The sequence below is a fragment of the Mirounga leonina genome, unplaced genomic scaffold, assembly GCF_011800145.1.
Source record: "Mirounga leonina isolate KUSES-001 unplaced genomic scaffold, KU_Mleo_1.0 Mir_153, whole genome shotgun sequence".
NCBI lineage: Eukaryota > Metazoa > Chordata > Mammalia > Carnivora > Phocidae > Mirounga > Mirounga leonina.
Window position 1 is genome coordinate 41,655,942 of NW_023270387.1, and position 19,878 is coordinate 41,675,819.

Here is a 19,878-nt window from a genome sequence, read left to right on the forward strand (position 1 = left end):
GATATATTGCTGTCTTCAATTTGTGAGTTCTACCTTTCCTGACTTCAGGCATCAGAGAGATGATACTGAAACTCTTTCTTATTGAGTTTGGCTCAGAGACCCATCCTTGGAGTGGCCAATCAGGATTTGAGCCACAGAGTCAAGTCAAGGCCATTAAACCACATGAAAAGAAGGAATCCTGACACACACAGTAACACAGATGAGTCTCAGAAAAGATTATGGTAAGTGAAAGAAGCTAGACACACACACACACACACACTATTTATTATGTGATTTCCTTATATCAAATTTAAAACTATAGTGAGAAAAAGAAGACAAATGGTTACCAGAGATGGGAGGAAGAGATTGAATGTAAAGGAGTATGAGAGAACTCTTTGGGGGGAATGGAAATGTTCAATATTATTATTTTGGTGGTGGTTACACAATTTTATAGATTTGTCAAAATCCTTTGAACCGTACTCTTAAAATTGGTAAATTTTGCTGTGTATAAATTATTTCCCAATAAAGTTGACTTTTTAAAAAGCAATACAACCCTGAGGATGGGTGACAAGCAGTTCTAAGAGAAGATGCTGGACAGATTATACCAAGCATCCACCACAGATACAGTTTGATAAGTGGCACGCCAGTGAGAAAACAGAGAGCCATGGGGGGCAGGGGGAGGAACTGACAGATGGGGTGATTTACATGTAAGTGAGGAGATGTCAAATGTTTGTTTTACCTGTGATTGAGAACAAAGGTCGAAAGGAGCTGTTCCCATGAGGATTCCTAGATATTTGCGAAATTCAGCAAAACAGGCATTTCAAAGAATGTAACTAGTTAAAAAAAAAAAAAATGTGAATGTGGGACATGTTGGAGAAAGGGAAATGGCTGGGAGAGCCAGAGGGGAAGAATGAACTGAATGAGAGAGGATTTCTCGCCTATGACTGAGCATTCTTAGACTAAAAAGAATGAAGAATCCTGTTTCTTTCTATAAAAGAAGACCAGAAAACGGGAAGACAGAGTTATCATTTTCATAGTTTATGGTCATTTTTTAGACGAAAGGAAAGTTATTTCCTTCTGACTCTAACCAACCATACCCCTCCAACTTTATAACAATCAGCATACCACAGTGACTGAAGGATTCTATCTCGTTTGCTTAAGTTTGAGCCTACTTAAAGATCAGCCAGAGAGTGGCAGAGACTTTCTTCTTAGAATTGCAAATATACTAGCAATGAACGCAAAACTGTTTGTTTATGACTAACACTTCTTTCACTCCATGCTTGGGGAGTGCCCTTTCTTGTTGGGGGATTTGCCAGAGACACTCAAGATCATCCAGAGTGCGCTAGGGCCATTGCACAGCCAGGAACTGAGTTCGAGAGCCAGGCTGAAATGGCTGAATTTTGCTCCTCTTGCACTGTCTGTGGTAGTGAATTTATCTTGACAATTGTGTTTTCTCATTTTTTTAAACTTTGCTGCACTTTGGTAAAATTGTGTGGTGTGATTTAATGAGCTCTGGTATAGGAATCAAAACCCGGCTTCTCATGACCATAACAGTACTCATTTCTTCATTCGATTGGTATATATGGAGCCCTTACTATGTGCTAGGCACTGCTCACATGGAACTTATGGTCTAACAACCAGGTAGCCACCTAGTTACAGAGTGTAAGAGCTATGTTTGTGTAGGTAAAGGGAACTGCAAGAGCTAATGGTACTAGCAGCTAACAGTGTTAGAAGAAAGGCGTAGAGACATCCTCTTCAAGTCAAAATCAAGATATGGAAAGGAGCACACCAAGGGGCAAGGGGTAGAAAGCCTGGAGATGAGGGAAATCATGGGGTTTTAAGAACCTGGGAGATGTTTCTTGCTTAAGGGATGTATCTAAAAGAGTAAAGTAGGTAGCTTGGAGAGACCATCTGGAGTTATCTGAAAAAACTTATGATTCGACTAAAGATTGTATTTTACACGAGGGTAGCTAGTCATTTGTCATTAGTACATTGTATATTGGAGGTTGTATCGGACACACATTATGTATTTACTCAGTATTTATTTCCTTGGAAAACTAATCCCTCCCTTGCCAGCAGTGGTGTTAATTATCACTACTTCCTCCCTAGCTACAGGCATACACACATGGCAATCAGAACGCCTCATCTCTTTGGCTGTAGTGATTGGTTCCGAGATGAGAACTTGATCCAAGCAAGGCCATGCAGAAACTTACCGTGAAATTTGATATGAACATGTCAGAGAAAAGGGGTTCTCTATCTTTTGATGGGAAGCTATAACATAGACAAAGGGCTGCTGAAGTGGCAATACATCTGATTACCTAATAGAACGTGAACGTGAAGCCACAATGCAAAAGAAAGCACTGTAAAGGGAAGGAGAGTTGTATCTCTATTAAGTCCCTGGATCCAGCCATGCCTGAAGCAGCTATTACCCTTAAACTTTCTAGTTATATGAACCAGTTATCTTCCTTTTTCTCTTAAAGTAGTTTGAGTTGCATTTCTTAAAATTAAAATATTCTTCATTAACACAGAGGTGATTCTGACGGCCCATGGGGCTATTAATGAGGCTCGACCTTTTAAAAATATGTACAAGAGCTTTGCTCAGTGGCAGTATCGTAGCCAATGAGGTTTATCCAAGGCGCGATTATTGCTAATTAAAAATATATACAAGAATGAATTGTAAACTCTAAAGAGTACCCGAGTCATTATGACACTTTTAACACAAGTTCACTTGGCCATGGAGAAAAAAAAAATTTAAATAGTTATTCACATCAAATAGTGGTCAGTTATTCCCTTCATTAAATAAACTACCATAATAGATCTTTGCATCTGCTGTGATTAGGAACTGTAACTGATTTCAGTTGCCTCTGTGTGGGGCTTAGTTCCAAACACAGTTCTTTGTTTTTATTAGTGTATGAAACCAGCAAGTATTATGTTTAGTCAAATGCGTATGGCCAAGTATACTTAATTACTTAGGAAAAAAATTTGTTTTTACCCCAACAGTGTTATTTTAATAGAGAGATTGGGCCATTATTTTTCTTTAATATGATTCGGATAACAAAGCTGGTTTTTACAGCACCGTGTCCTCAGAGATATTTGTTTGTTAGAGAATTAAGGGATTCCCTGATATTTGCTACATCTATTTGCTGTCTTACTTCCTCCCTCCAATATTTCAAGCTCTCCTTGCCAGTGCATCAGGACAAAAACAAAACAAAACAAAAAATCATTTATTTTGCTCCTCAAATGGTATGTCATTGGTTCTGTCATATTCTGGGATGCTCACGATACCTTCCTCAGATTCAAAGACAAATGTGCCCACATTTCTGGTCATTCTGATGACATTGTTAGGAAACAGGCTGATAAACTCTGTCTGGATCATTCACACTGCCAGATGTTCCTGGCAATATGTCTTATGTGAAAATCTGTCTGATATAGTCTAGAAATGGAAATTACCCTCACTTTTCCAGTGTCTGATGTATTTTTCTCAAGTATTTCTTCAGTAAGCCACCTGGATAGAATGAGTGTAGTAGTAATAACAACATTGGCTTTTCACTCAAAAGTTTGGAATCTTCCCTTCAAACATGAAAATATTGTTTTCCTCATTCTTCCTTGTTAGAAATCCACCACTGTAGTGAGTTTGAAGGTCTCTTTTAAGAGCTTATTATGTACATTCTGAAAAGTTAAAATAGAAGTGACAATTTACAAAACATAGTATGACTTGCATAACAGACTATATTAAATTGTGGCATGCAGCATACACTACATAAGCCCAAACTGCTTTTACATCACCCCATTTGGACCCATGTGTTCCAAGATAAGACCACAGATGAACTGGTTTATCATAAGTCAGAACTCATGTTTTTCAAAGAGAAGACCATGACTGTCTCACTGATTTGTCTTGTTTATAAATTCTGACCAGCTCGGGCCCAGACCATGCTTACTAAACTTCTGCTCTAAGATCACTACATCTATCTATTGTCCCCCAACCCCAATTCTAGAAGTACCTCTCCCTAAATTTTCACTCTTGAGAACTAGGGATACCCTTGCTAGTGTTGTGCTGTCCCTTGCTCAGCAAACTTAAGAAACTCGGCTTTGTGCGATCGACAGGAATCCCTGGAGATCTTTACATGGGGATTTGGACCAATCGTGGACAATGGCATTGTTTTCCTCATCATCCATCATGGTATCTACGCCATGCTCTCTGCTCCTAGAATTGGAATCCTTGTACCTAGAGATATAACAGATAGTCCCTCTTACTAGTTATTGAAAAGCCGCCTGAGAAGAGATGAAGACCAGGGACGTATTCTTGTTCAAACACTGTTTTTTTGGCTGAAGTGAATCAAAACCAGGTGGTGCCTTCCTGTTGTCTTCACTTGCCCAGAATCCTTATTTTAGGCCTGTATCCAAGAGCTAAACATCATTCTCATTCATGCGATTTTATATCCTGTGCTGGACTAAAACAATTAGGTTTCAGTTTTCAATAGCTGAAGGTTCCAAGTCCAGAGGGTGTTTGACTTTATCAGAATATTCCTGAAAGAAAATTAATGGACTAAAAAATTAATTTGGTGCTCCATGTATCAACTATATATTTGTTACCTGTTTTTCATACACATCATGTAAGCCCTGGCAACAGTATTTTCTAATTTACTTTATGAGCACATCAAGGACTCAGTCAAACATCATGTCTTTCCACCCAATGCCTAGGCATATTCCAAAACTGCACATAAAAATTAACTGGCTTATATTGAACATAATTATGTACTAAACTATGCATTTTATGTGTTTATCTCGTTAAATTCAAGTAACTTGCAGAGAATGGATTTATAACCCCTATTTTCCAGGTTTTAAGAGCTTGAGTAACTTGCTCAATATCACCCATTTGGGGAGTGTTAGACTTTGCTCTCAAGAAGCTTTCAATCTGGCTGAATAGATAACAATATTCAGAGAACAGTTATGTAATAACACGAAAACAGAAGACATATCCCAAGACAGTACCTTATTCAAATTGTCCCACCTGATTTGTGGAATCTAAATTCTTCGAATTCAAAGATAGAAGAGATTATGATGAAACAGACTCTATTTTGTAAGCTTCCTGAAGCAGGTGGATAATTACACCAGATTTCAAAATATATACAACGGTAGAATGTTTTGTTTTGTGAGAATACATTTTCAAAAGGAGAAACTGGCAGGAGCAATGATTTGGATTATCAAATTACCAAGGGCATTTTCAATCACCAGTGAAGTCAGGAGTGTGGTTTGGAGGATGGAGGCATGTAAGGAATGGCAAGCTAGTGTGTTGAGGAAGGTGAAAAGGGTCATTTGCAGCTACACTCTCCCATGTCAGACTATAAAAAGCCTGGCAACTCAGTTTTATTCCAGTGGAAGGTACCTGTGCTAAGAGTTGCCACAATTTGAAAGAGAACTTGGAGGGACAGCCCAGGCCACTTCCAAACACCAAGCAGAATCATTTGTTTATTAGCCTGTCTGTCAGTATGTTTTTGATGCTTGCCTTTTTTTTTTAGTCTTTTGAGCAGTAACAAGATGGAAATATGTAAAGCTGAGAGTTAGAGAAAGAAAAATCAATAAATACATGGCTCTAATATGGATACAGTCAATGAGGAAGAGACTGATATTTATAAGTGCTTATGGATGGATCATGGATCATGGATGGTGAACGGAGGTAAGATTTTTTTGGTACACATTGTTTTACTTAATTGTTACAATAACTGTTAAGAAGTCGGTGTTATTTACCCTCTTTTTTTTTTTTGCAGAAGGGAAAGATGAGGCTTAGGAAAATTTAATACGTGGTCCAAAGTCATGCAGTTACATTAAGAAGTAAAGTCTTTATTTAAACCAGATCTCATTGATTTCTAAGTCCATGCTTTCTCATCAAATAAATCTCTTAAACAAACAAACAAAACACCCTTAAATTTTAGTAAGCAAGCATCCATAGGAAATTTAATAAGCAAGCGACTCAGATAATAATTCAGTTAGTGTTTCAGTTATGTATTGCTATGTTGCACACTACCCAACACTTAGTAGCTTAAAATGACTTTTAATTCCTTTTCTCTATTTTGTGTTAACTGGGCTCTGCTGTATGGTCCTTCTACCATATTAGACCAGATGTTAGCTGGTTCTGCAGTCATCTGGAAGCTCTGCTGAACTAGAGTTTCCAAGACGGGTCACTTAAATGACTGCAGTTGGTATGGCTGTTGTCTCAGATCTCATGTGGAGAAGGGGCTGCTGACCAGAGTCATGACCTCTTCCACATGGTCTGGGCTTCTCACAGCATGGTGGCTGGGTTCCAAGAGTGTCCAGGCACTCAAAAGTATAAGCTACAGATCCCATAAGATTCCGTATTAATGTCCACACTGGGTTTCTATTGCCTTATTCAATTGGTCAAAACAAGTCATTGGACCAGCCTAAACTAAACAGGTAGAGAAAGAAATTCCACCTCTCAAAGAAAGAGTGGCTAGGGATTTGGGGCCATTTTAAAACAACTACCACTTACTTGTCCGTGGTGAAAATGAAGGTGGAGGACACGAGGAAAGGAGGGGTGAGTATCAAAAGCAAAGTTCTCCAAATGGACATTAGAATGCAGAAGTATGTACTTGGATTTCAAGACTGGGACTCCAAAGGGACACAGAAAGAGGAAATTCTCTCATGATTGGAAACAAGGCAGATAGACATTTATAGATAGTTTCTCGTGGTTTCCACACTCAGGCTGCAGATATAAATCTAGTTTAACATATTATCTGTTAATTAAACTTATTTCCTAACAATGTATCAGATGATTAGATATCACTAAAGGGTTGAGAGATGATGATATTCCTAATATTCCTGGTATGGGATCCCCTGCAATGAAATGTTTTTAGCTAATTTCATGTGTATATATTGTTCTGCCATTGATACTGTAATTCTTGCTCCACGTGGGTAGGAATCCTGCCCCTGTTTCACAGCACTGTTAAATCTTCATGCTCAATAAATGTCATGACTTGCCCACAGATTCAACTCTTTCAGATTGTTGTAAAAATAAATGCGGCTCCAGAGAAGTCTCCCTGTCACCCTCAGGTAACCTCCTAAGCAAAAGGAAACAGAATGAAATCAGCCAACCATTTTATTTCACAAAGATCACTGTGTAGGCATTTCAAACAACAACTTTTTAGTAAGTATCCTCAGTGCAGAAACCTGCAGCCTTCACCAGGGTGAAAAGTTTTATTTTACATTGACCTCTTAAGGATGGGCAAGCAGTTGCTGAAGAAGCAAGTTCTCATTATTAATTAGTAATTCATTATTGCATGGTTGCAAAGAAACCTTATGACCTGCTGAGACTTAAAATGGGCACAATCATCAATGTTTCCATCATTTCAGAATAAGAAACAATTTCAGTCTAAAGTGCACGATTTCTGGAACATATTTCTAGATGTTTCTGTTCTTTTACAACATTTTTGAAAGCCAAGTTAAAAAAAATAAGAACATTAGGTTGTTTTAGCCTAAAATGATTACTTTTCCCTAGTATTAACAATTAAGTAGCATTTACGACTAACATTTCATTTTTTTTTTCTACAAACAAATTTACTTTAATCAGAAAAGTCAAGGAAGAAAAGTTTAAACTCAATTCTTTGGATTTTAACAAGACTTTTAAAGTGGGATTTTTTTGTTAAATGTGAAATGTGTTTGGCAGAGTAAAGAAAGAGCAAATGAGTATTTAATCACTACTGAGAAAATAACTAATTATAATCATGTGAAATCATATGATAGGAATAGGAAGCATGAGAACAGATACAAGTAATAATAAGGAAGGCATTTGTAATGTTTTTCTTTTCATAAAACAGAGGCAAATGTTGCAATGAGAAAAATAAAGCTACTGATGATTGTATTTTAATATCAAAAATCATTGTTAGGGTTTATTGAAACTGTAGCTATTTGTTCTTCAGGGTCTTCAGTCTAAAAATAGGGCACATCTAAAAAATAAGACCCCAAAAGAGAGTTATTTGTATTGATATAGAGAGCTTTTGATACCAGTCAATATAAAAATACAATATTTGATAAATAAGTAGAACACATAAAAATAGCTTTAACTATTCCACTAAATCATCAATGGATTTCTGCTTCTGAAATTCCAGTAAAGTTGTTCCTAAGCCACTGATCCAATAGCTCTGTTGGTTCTTGCTGTGTCTGAAAACTTTTTTTCTTTCCCACTCCTCTTAAAATGTTCTTCTCTCTTGTCTTGGAAGACACCTCTGTGATCTGGTTCTTCCCCTCGTCTGATCTCCTTCACCTTTATAGTCTCCTTTGCTAGATCCTTCCTCTCCCCAACTTGTGTTCCAGGTGCCTGTCTTCCAAACTGCATGGAAGTCATTTAGGATTCTTGAAGATCTGTCCCTTGTCAATAGTTTCATCTCCTAGCATTCCCAGCCCTTTCACTTTTGTTCTCTAGCAGTGGAAGCTCACACAAGCTGATATGTGTCTCCGCACCTTTGTTATGTGGTGCTTCTCCTTTCTGGAATGTTCTTTAAATCTTTTTTCCACCTAGTCAATTTCAAATTGTGCTTCAAGATCCAGCTGAAATGTTGCTTCATCTGCAAGGATTCCTCTTAAGAAAGTTAATCATTTTCTCCCATTTGCTACCATATCATCCCTTTACATGTTCCTTTATTATTGAAATACGTTGCAATGTATTTATTTGATTGCCTGCAGAGTTCCACCACTAAACTTCAGATACTTGGGGGAGAAGATCCATTTCTTATTAATCTTTGTATACCCCACGACCAAAACCAAATGAACTTACCAAGATATGGTCATAAATAAGGGTAGAGGAAATGGATTCTAAGTTAAGATAATCAAAGTTGAGATAAACAAGGAATTAAATGTTGCAATATTAAAGTGATGCCTTTGGAATTTGGATATTAAATGGTTGCCAAGGAAATTCCGGACATCGGATAAGCATTGGGTTAGGAGGAGTAGTATGAATTGTCAGATTCTTCAAAATAGGTTGAGGAGTGACCAAGAAATTGGTAGAGGATAGTGATGAGACTGGGGTAAAGGATGATTGACACAGGAGGGGAGAGCAACACACTGGCAAGTTAGAATATTCTTGACTGTTTGCTTTTGTGAAGCAAGGGGCATGACTGAATGAGCACCCTTTACACTAGGGCAGAGATCGCCATACTATACCCCCCAAATCTGGCCTGCTTCCTGTTTTTGTAAATGAGGTTTCATTGAAACACAGCAACACTCATTCACATTTGTATTGTCTATGGCTGTTTTGTTACAATGGCAGAGTTGATTAATTACAACAGAAATTGTATGGCTCACCAAATCTGAAATATTTACTATGTGGCCCTTTACAGAGGAATTTTGCTGTTTTCTGCTCTAGAAAGATGCAGGCAAAGCAGTATCTTCTAATCTATGCTAAGATTCGATTTACTCAAACAATTGGAGAACTATTGGGTGTGTAGTTGAGAAGATGGAGTGGAGAATGCTTACTGCAGAAAGTGGGTTTCAGAAGACATGATGGACATTTTGAGAGAGAAGTAAGGAAACAGGAGAAATTGGGGGGGTCAGGGAGAATGAGCACTGCGCAATATAGGAAGGAAGGTCCACCAGAAGGTGGTCTGAGAGGCTTATTTTTTGGAAAATTATCCAGGATTTCCAAGCATGGCTAAAGAGTCCTAATGGGATTTTATAACCTCAAGTCTCCAAAAATGGTATCTTGGTGTCAGTTTCTATCAGAAGACAGTTTGGCTGAAGTCTCACTCAAACATGCCAGAAACATGACAGTAAAATTCCATTGATCAGTAATGTGAAGGTCTGGTTGACATCACAAGCCTGAGGACATGAGAAGATGGATAAAGGTAATTCAACCAAAAAGAACTTAATCCTTAGGTCATAAGGCCTTGCCTGTCCCATGGATTACTAGACCACAGACCAGTATTTAAAAAAAAAAAGCAACTCATTGGATATGAATAAGCTCCCATTTCATCACAGTATAGTATTCTCGAGATGGATAGAATTATGTATCTATGTATATACAACATCTATGTATCTACCTATGTCTTTATGAATCTATTTATGTATCTAAGTATGTATCTCTCTTTGGTCATGTATTTTTTAGGTAGAGAATCTTGTTTTGGACATTTCAGCAGATGAATTTGTTGAGTTACACATAGGTTCAAACTAGTACACTTAAGTCAAATGACACTGAGAACAAATGAAACAAGAGTGTACTATCTAAAATATAAAATACTCATTACTTCCTATAAATTGTTCCTTTGGTCAGCTTAAGACTGTCTGTTATTAACTGACATTCAAACCACTGGACATTATATGAATTATCAAAACTCAGCAGTATATTCATTATCTGTGCTATACACTTGTAAGTGTATCTATTTACTACAGGTTTCAGACTTCTGTTATTACACTAAAATACTATTTGTTCATACTGGCAGAGTGAAAGTAACAGAAGTCATTTAAAAGATTAATTACCTATGATGTGAAACTGATGATAAGAAATAAATATATGGCCATCAAATATATCTATGAGCATAGACAAAGTGTCAAAGGCAGAGGGGTACCTGTGTGGCTCAGTCGGTTAAGCGTCCGACTCTTGATTTCGGCTCAGGTCATGATCTCAGGATTGTGAGCTCCACATTGGGCTCCACACTTAGTGGGGAGTCTGCTGGAGACTCTCTCTCTAATAAATAAATGAATCTTTAAAAAATGTATCAAAGGGCGCCTGGGTGGCTCAGTTGGTTAAGCAACTGCCTTCGGCTCAGGTCATGATCCTGGAGTCCCGGGATCGAATCCCACATCAGGTTCCCTGCTCAGCAGGGAGTCTGCTTCTCCCTCTGACCCTCCTCCCTCTCATGCTCTCTGTCTCTCATTCTCTCTCTCGCAAATAAATAAAATCTTAAAAAAAAATTAAAAAAAAATGTATCAAAGGCAGAAAAATTGAATGCATAGTTATAAAAGCACAGTGAATAACCTTGGAATGATGCAAAAAGATTTATATAATTTTCATGTAGGTTTTAGATAATGCTAAAGGAGGAAGTGATAATATAATGTGATAAGTCAAAACAGGAATAGGAATAAAATGCTGCCTGGGGGAGTGACAAAAAAAGGTTTCAAAAAACTGTTACATTTTTGTCCTAAGAAGAATGAGCAGGAATTCACTACCCATGAAGGGAGGCAGTGCTTGACTTGCATTACTTCTACCACAAAAATACCAGAAGAAAAGAAAGAATATGAATATCAGGTTATTTTTCAAAAGCATCATCGATTTGGAAAAGTTTCTCAATTTCAGATGCACATTCGGTGTGTGTTGATACAAATTGTTGTTTATTCATCTTTTCTTCCTTCGTTCTTTTATCCAGTTTTTTAAAAAGTTTTTATTGAGATAATGATGTGTGCTAATCACCATAGTAGACTGTGGGTGAACAAAGACGCAACCCTCAGCATGCTCACTCATGTAGAAGGCAGACAGTAGGGGGACCAAGCAATTCCTGGGGTAACACCACAGCAGAGATGGGGACAGGGATGGTGGTGGTATGGATGACGCAGGAGAAAGTCTGAACTACAGAGAAAACAACTTATTATAATTCATTACAATATTATTTTTTATTGGGTAATACTAGATGTTCCTTTTAGGATATGGCTTTGGTAGGAACAAGGCTCCCAGAAAATGATGCCAAGAAAAACTTTCTGTTTGCTGTAACAGGAATATTTTTTTCTTTTATTTTTTAAAAATTTGTTTTCATTTAAATTCAATTAATTAACATATAATGCATTATTTGTTTCAGGGGTACAGGTACAGGACTGTGATTCATCAGTCTTACACGATACACAGTGCTTACCACAATACATACCCTCCCAATGTCCACCACCCAGTTACCCCATTCCCCACCCTGCTCCCCTCCAGCAACTCCATTTTGTTTCCTAAGATTAAGAGTCTCTTATGGTTTGTCTCCCTCTCTGGTTTCATCTTGTTTTATTTTTTCCTCTCTTCCCCTATGACTCTGCCTTGTTTCTTAAATTCCACATATCAGTGAGATCATATGATAATTGAAAAGAGGTAGTAAGAGTTTTCAAATACATTGCATAGTACCACAATGTGGAGAAGGACTTCGCGTAGTTTTATTTTTGAAAGGTTATGAGGTTTCTGTACTTATCCCATTCAAAAGGGAAATTACTGCTGACCTCTAAAGTCTCTTCTAACGCTGACATTCTGCTAGTTAATAACCATTGGGAATGTTAAAAATAAACAATATTGGGCGCCTGGGTGGCTCAGATGGTTAAGCGTCTGCCTTCGGCTCAGGTCATGATCTCAGGGTCCTGGGATCGAGTCCCACATCGGGCTCCCTGCTCCTTGGGAGCCTGCTTCTCGCTCTGCCTCTCTCTCTCTCTCATGAATAAATAAATAAAATCTTTAAAAAAATAAAATAAACAATATTAAGTTTCACCTGAGTTTATACAGTGCTGAGGATATCTTTTCTCAGACATCAGAATGTGTTATATTAGAAATACCTCTGATTTCTTTAAGATTTCTTAACATATTTTAAAAAGTCATTAGCATCAAGTACCCATTTCCCAAATGATTTCAAACCAACTGACTTGTAATTTAAAAAAATAAATCATATTGCAATGCTAGCTTGATAAAATAAAAGAGAAGTAGAGTTATTTTGCCTGTGTATTTTTAAATTTAAGAATATAGATTATTTTAATGTCATATTTAGTCATATTTTGGGAGCTGCTTCTGTATGGCTCAGCTATTTCTAGAAGTCTGGGACCAGACGTAGAACAAAATCTTCCTATATAGGAGGCACAGGCAGGCTCTTGAGGATGGAAACTGAGCGACAGGTGCTGAGAGGAAGGGCAGGTCAGGGCCCAGCAAGCCGTTCAAGTGCCCTAACAAAGGGAGTGGGGAGAGCATGGAGATGAAATCTTTAAGTAGCAACTTTTAGATGTCCGGAAGAACCACCTGAGTAACACCTACAGGCAGATCGCTCGCTGGATTCCAGACACTGGCCTGAGTTTCAGGGTTGAAATCTAACTTTCAGCAGGGACCCTGGAGGAGCAAGACAGACTATCTCATCAGGGGCTCTAGGGTCTGGGACATGTGACAAAGACTTTTCAGGTAAAAGGGACACTTCCAGTGTTGGGGTTACCAGGTACAGTATGTTGGAAGGATGCTGAGTTTAAAGAGGAACAAGTAGTTAATTTATTAAGGGGTTAGTCTCTTTGAACCATGACCTTTTCATCCTTTCTACTGCCTCTTCCATATCAACTCAGGCTGTCCTACAAATCAATGGTAATTAAGATCAACTCAGATTTGAGTATTTTAAAACCAATACTTCTAGGGTATTTTTAAACTGTCTGAGAAAAAGTATTTCAACTGTTCATTAGTAAGCATTTATAGAGTTTACACTGTGTACCAGTTATGTATTAAGTACTAAAAATAACAACATGAGTGAGACATGACATTTGCCCTTGAGGATCCCATAGGCTAGAAGGCAAATAGACATGAAAAAATATAATGCAGTAAGATAAATTCCATAATCACAAAACAGATAAATTATATTCATTTTTCTAAAATATAACTTTTTGGTCAGAAATTCTCCATATCTTCAGTATCTCCCCCATTAATTTCTAACTGAATGAAGGACTAACATTCATTCATCTTGCTTTGTCAGTGCACCACATGACTAACCCTTCTCTGCCATCTCCATAAAAATCCTCCTCTTCCCTTTTTATCCAGATTCTTGTGATCTAACCACATTGAATCAACTGTCAATCCTTAGACACTATTTTTCTGTGCCTCCATCTATGTGGAAATTCTTTCCATCTGAACTTTCCACTTTTTTTTCTCTCCATCTTTTGAATCCATTTAAGCCCATCAGAAATATTGTCTTCTCCATGTAGACTTTCCTGAATTCTCCAGACAGGCAATTCATCCTTCATTTAGCCTAGCATAATAAATTCCATGTTCCACACTTACTGCTTATAAGAGTACTGACTAGTTATTACTTGAATTATCTCCATTCAACTCTTATCATTGGACCATATTTAGAGATTCAGAGCAGCAACCGTATCTTGGTATCTTGATTATTTTTACATGCCTCACAGTGCCTAATCCGCAGCCCAATATAAGGTAAGCAATATAAAAATACCGTAAATTTCTGAATATAATGTAGTCTCTCAAATTGGGTAAACCTCCAAATTCCCAATGAGGATTTTACAACTGAAATTATTTTGCCCAAAAAGATTATAGTTTTCAATTAGCAATAATTGTGCCTCGGATAAACCTCATTGGCTACGATACTGCCTCTGCGCAAAGCTGCCCAAGAAGAATATAAATGTACTTGTCAGTTAAATGTATCTGAGGTGGTCTAATAACTAGATGTTTTGCTTGATTTATTAAATTATTTATACTTCAATATTTAAACTGCATATTTTTAGTCAATATAATAATTAAGAAATAACATATTTCTCCCTCTCATATTACATGGAAAATTTTACTCACACTTTTATATGAAACCCCATAATGGACACCTTTATCTCCAACACTTAATAATCATCATCATTTTCACTGCAATCTAAGAATTTTTTTTTATTTTGAGATTCTTATAGTCTTTGGAAATTTTATTTCAAATAGCAGAATCCATTATCCAAGTCATAACAAAACAAGCTGAATCCCAGCTCAGTGATTTACTAGCTGTATAAATTTGTGTATCTTCCAAACAGTCTTTTTTTGTCTCCATTTGTTCTATGGGTGTATACTCATAATCTCCACAACATAAGCAGCCACTATATTTTTAAAAATTAATAGACTGTTTTTTTAGTAGTTTCAGTTTTATAGAAAAATTGGGTGGAAAGGACAGAATTCCTTACTCTCTCTAGTTTCCCTATTTTAACATCTGGCATTAAGGTGGCACATTTGTTATAGTGGATAAGGAAATATTAGTATGCACTGTTAGCTGAAGTCAATAGTTTACATTTGGGTTCACTATTTGTGACAAATGTGTGATGAGATGTATCCACAACTACAGAATAACTCAGAAATATTTCACTGCCCTGAAAATCTTCTGTGCTCCATTTACTAACTCCTTCCCTCTTCCTCTCCTGTCCTTGAACCTCTGGCAACCACTGATCTTTTTTCCTGTTTCCATAGTTTTGCCTGTTCCAGAATGTCAGGTAGTTGGAATCGTAGAGTATGTAGCCTTTTCAGATTGGCTTCTTTCACTTAGCAATATGCATTTAAGGTCCTTCCATGTTTTTTAATGGCTTAACAGCTCATTTCTTTTTATTGTTGAATAATATTCCACTGTATGCATTTTTGTTTACTTATCTATTGAAAAACACCTTGGTTGCTTCCAAGTTTTAGCAATTATGAATGAAACTGCTATAAACATTTGTGTGCAGGTTTTTGTGTGGATATGTTTTCATTGTATTGGTCTTACAGGAGGTTTTGAAGTACATAATTTAAATCAATATGTAATACATACAATTTTGAGATCATACTCTCAGGAATAATTACTGGATTTGGTTTAACGTATTGACATATTTTTTTTTTGAAAAAATTATCTGTTGACCTCACTAAATCTGTGGATCCAACATTGACCTAAGTGGTTTGAAACTGTGGCGTCTTTACCTCATAATCAGACAGCTTTGGACTTGTTAGCTAATTGTACCATTTAAAAGCTGTATGGTCTCATGCAAGATAACCTTCCTATATGTTAATTTACTATATATAACATGACAATAGCTGTCCCTGTATTTCAGGGTTGTTGAGAGTATTCATGTAGTAAATGGTAACTATATTTATTAACAATAATTTAAGTAATAACTTAGAATATAAGGCACATGTGAAAATTCCTAGCATATTTTTCAAAAAGAGCAGACTCAGGACATTCAACTCTGAAAATCAATGAGGGCATGAAAACTCATCTCCCAGAGCCCCAAGAAACCCTATGGTATTGTGTAATTAAGACATCTAAACCTCACCAAGCAAACTCCCACAGAATTGACAGAAGTGCATTAACACGTAATTTTAAACCTAGTTTTCATCAGAAATGTACAATTTACAGATTATAAAATCATACACACTCCTCAGATTATTGTATAATCCTTGGGAAAGTAAATTTTCCTGGATTTGTTTTTTAAATATTTTACTAATATATTAATTTAATTCATACATATGCTTATATATAAATTATTTTATTTCCATGTTTCCAGGAAGATTATAAACTAATTGCAGAAGTACAGGCATATATTGACATCCTGAGAGGCAGTTCTGTGCTGCAGAATAGAAAAGGTTGGAGTTCTGTAGTCATAACAAAACAAGCTGAATCCCAGCTCAGTGATTTACTAGCTGTATAAATTTGGCAATTGATTTAATCATTCTGACTCTCAATTTCCCCCTGTGTAAAACTGAGATAATAGTTCTTATCTTTAAGGGCTATTTTATGAATGGCAAGTAATATTTGTAAAGTTCATGATAATAAATGATCTTCAAATAGTAACTCTTGCTCATATCCCTTTATTTAAATCCTTCATCTGAGCCCTTTCTAGAATTCTATTTTTCAGCAAGATATGTAAGTGGTTTAAGAAAATTGGCTCATACAATAGATTTTTAAAAGACCAATTTGTCTGCATATCCTGTGACTTAATCTTCTAAATCTAAGTATATCCTATATAGCATCACTGAGAATGAAATAAATAAGAATAAATTAATAAAAACTACAGAATTGTTTTTATATTATTTAAATGTAAATTATTTAAATTTCTCCTTCTCTTCGAACTTTCTCCTTTTGGCAGCAAAGTTAACTACAAGTAGTTGCTAAGATTTTCTCCTTATAATTTGACCCCTAGAAAACGTTACTAACTGCTCTAAGTCTGGTTCTAAGCCCAAACGTTTCAGAGAAGGGAATCGTTTGTTCATCTTGGGTCATGTGCCCACAACTAGACCAACAATTGTGGAGAGAGAGATAGAATAGTACAGGGACAGGGAGAAGTCATAAACTTACTGACTTTTGAAACAAGAAGACATATTAATTATTATCTTTCTAATCATTTTATTTTATAAATTAGTTAACTGTGACAATGAATGTTCAGAGACTTGCCCAAGTGGCAAAACCCGGAGTAGAGTAAGAATCCAGTGGTTTTCTGATAGTTAGGTATTCAAGGGACAATAAAAATAGATGAAGAGGAAGGAGAGGGACAGGAGAGGAGGAGGAGGTGGGAAAGAAGGAAGGAAAGAAGTAAGGTTGAAAGGGGAAAAGGAAGGGAAAGAGCAGCTGCCACTGTAATCATATTAATGGAATGAGTGGGAGGAGAGGTTACAAGTGGCTGGGTTGGGAAGTAATGCCATACTTGCCCTTTATACCCACCCACATCTGTAGACAATGGATAATGCCTTATGTGGTGTATACAGTAAGAAGGATCAATAAATATTTCCATTTGATTTAAATTGTCATTTGTAAGTCAATTTTGCAATAGATGTGCTTATCCATTTTAACTTTTTGTTAACTTTTTACTCATTTTCCCTTATATCTTAGTACTAATCTGTAGGCACAAAACTGGTCCTCGGGTGAATCGACTCTTGGTACCACCACAAAAAGGAAAAAAAAAAAAATTGCTTCTGCCTAATTTGGAATGTCAGTGTAAAATTTAACACTTAGTACAGTGCACCTCAATTCCCTAGCAGGAACTACTTCATCACAAATGTAAATTTCAGCTCTTACTCATAATATCTTCAGTGACTACTCATTGGTATACCAGATAATCACTTGGATTTTTAAAACACTGCCATAGAAACACTATGTTTTCTCCATAAAGACTTACCTCTAAACATATGTATCTTTGAGATAGTGCTATTTATGTACCATGGTATTTTCCTTAGAGCTATTTGAGTATGGTGAATGATTTATTCAACAACATTGACTTCTCACCAATTAAGTGCAAGCAGGTACTTAGGAGTGCAAAGAAAAACAAAATAATTCTTAGGGAATGAGTCTAATTTAGAGAAAAAGGCTTACAGAAGGTAATTTTTGACTTTTGGTAATAGTAAACTAAATTTTTTAAAAAGATTTATCTATATATTTTAGAGAGAGAGAGCGTGCACACAAGTGGGAGAGGGGCAACGGGAGAAGGAGAGAGAGAGAGAGAGAAGCAGACTCCCTGCTCAGCGTGGAGCCTGATGTAGGGCTCAATCCCACAACCCCAAGATCATGACCTGAGTTGAAATCAAGAGTCAAATGCTTAACCCACCAAGTCACCCAGGTGCCCCATAAACTAAATATCTTGAAGCATAGTACCTTTATAACATAACAAAGAAGTTGAAAAGAAATATGACATTTTCTTAAAGTCATTATTTTTTTTTAAGATTTTATTTATTTATTTGACAGAGAGAGACGCGGTGAGAGAGGGAACACAAGCAGGGCGAGTGGTAGAGGGAGAAGCAGGCAGGGAGAGCAGAGCAGACTCCCACAGAGCAGGGAGCCCGATACGGGGCTCTATCTCAGGACCCTGGGATCATGACCTGAGCTGAAGGCAGCCGCTTAACGACTGAGCCACCCAGGCACCCCATTTTCTTAAAGTCATTAGATAGCTAAGAAAGGAATAAACAATTACAGCACCAATATCTGGAAAAACAAAACAAAACAAACAGAGAAATCCAGAGAGAAGAGCCTGGTTTTTGGAATTGCTCCTGCTCTCTGGGTATTTGCCCATCTAAAATAGGTATCTGACAAGACTGAATCTTTGGGAAGGTTCTTGGGTCGATGGAGAATTAAACTGGAAGCCAGTATTACAAATATGGTGGCCCTGGTAAATCCCCTATGACGGGTTGGAACCAGAGGGGATTCACTCTAGGTATAAGGATACATCAGAGGTAAAGCAGCTTAGTTTGTTTGGGTGGCCAAGAAATTGCCAGTTTCTGAAATTGGGTTAAAATAACAGAAGTGGTAAAATATGCAAATAAATCTAAGTGAATATTGACGTATAAAACAATAATATATTGTCTCATGGGGCTTAAAATAGGTAAATAATTAAAATCAATTTAATAAAGCACATATACACGTTGAAGGGGGAGCTGTTGTAAGGTGGCTGGCTGCATTATCTGGGAAGAGACAATTAACTCAAGGTCATGTTCTAATACCAAGGAAGCCACTAGGCATAGTAAAAGAGATATAAATAGAGTTAATTTGAGAGGGCAGAATAGAAAATAATCTTAAACCAAAACAGGCAAGAGAGAAAAAGATATAAAACTGAATAGAACAAATAGAAAATGCAAAGCAAGATTAAATAAAACCTCAATTTTACATTGTTTATTTAATTAAATAATAGACTAAGTATTCTAATTAAGAGACAGTGACCTGTCTGGGCAAAACAAAAACAAAACAAAACAAAAAACCCCTCAATTTTACATTGTTTAAAAAAGACATGTAGAAAATATATATATATATATATATATATATATATATATAAATATTGATTGGGAAAAATGGGGAAAAGATATGAAAATGCTTGACTTAATTGACACATATAAAACATAACAATAAAATGACACATAGAATGTAATTCTGTAGAAGGCACATTATTTTTATTCCCACAAGGAGCACTTCACAGCCATTACCCGTAAAACACTCATCAAATTCAAAGGATTGAAATCATACAGAATATGTTTTCTGGTCACAATTGATTTAAGCTGGAGATCCATAGTTGAAACGAACCAAAAGAAGGAACCTGTCCCCTCAAACAAAACAAAGACAAAAACAAACAAACAAAAAATCTTTAAAAATTCCATACATACAGAAATTAACCACTATACTCCTAAATAACTCATGGGATTAAAAATCAACCATGATAGAAACAAGAAAATATTTTGAATTGCATTATATTGAA

The 19,878-nt window shown here is 36.5% G+C and overlaps 1 non-coding gene and 1 pseudogene across 1 annotated transcript; one reads left to right on the plus strand and one right to left on the minus strand.

The window, feature by feature from the left end:
* Positions 1–2,569: 2,569 nt before the first annotated feature.
* On the plus strand, positions 2,570–2,709 carry LOC118013550. The gene has a single exon (XR_004680045.1). It is a non-coding gene; the product is annotated as a U4 spliceosomal RNA (small nuclear RNA).
* Positions 2,710–14,195: 11,486 nt separating this feature from the next.
* On the minus strand, positions 14,196–14,313 carry LOC118013547 (annotated as a pseudogene).
* Between the last annotated feature and the right edge of the window lie 5,565 nt (positions 14,314–19,878).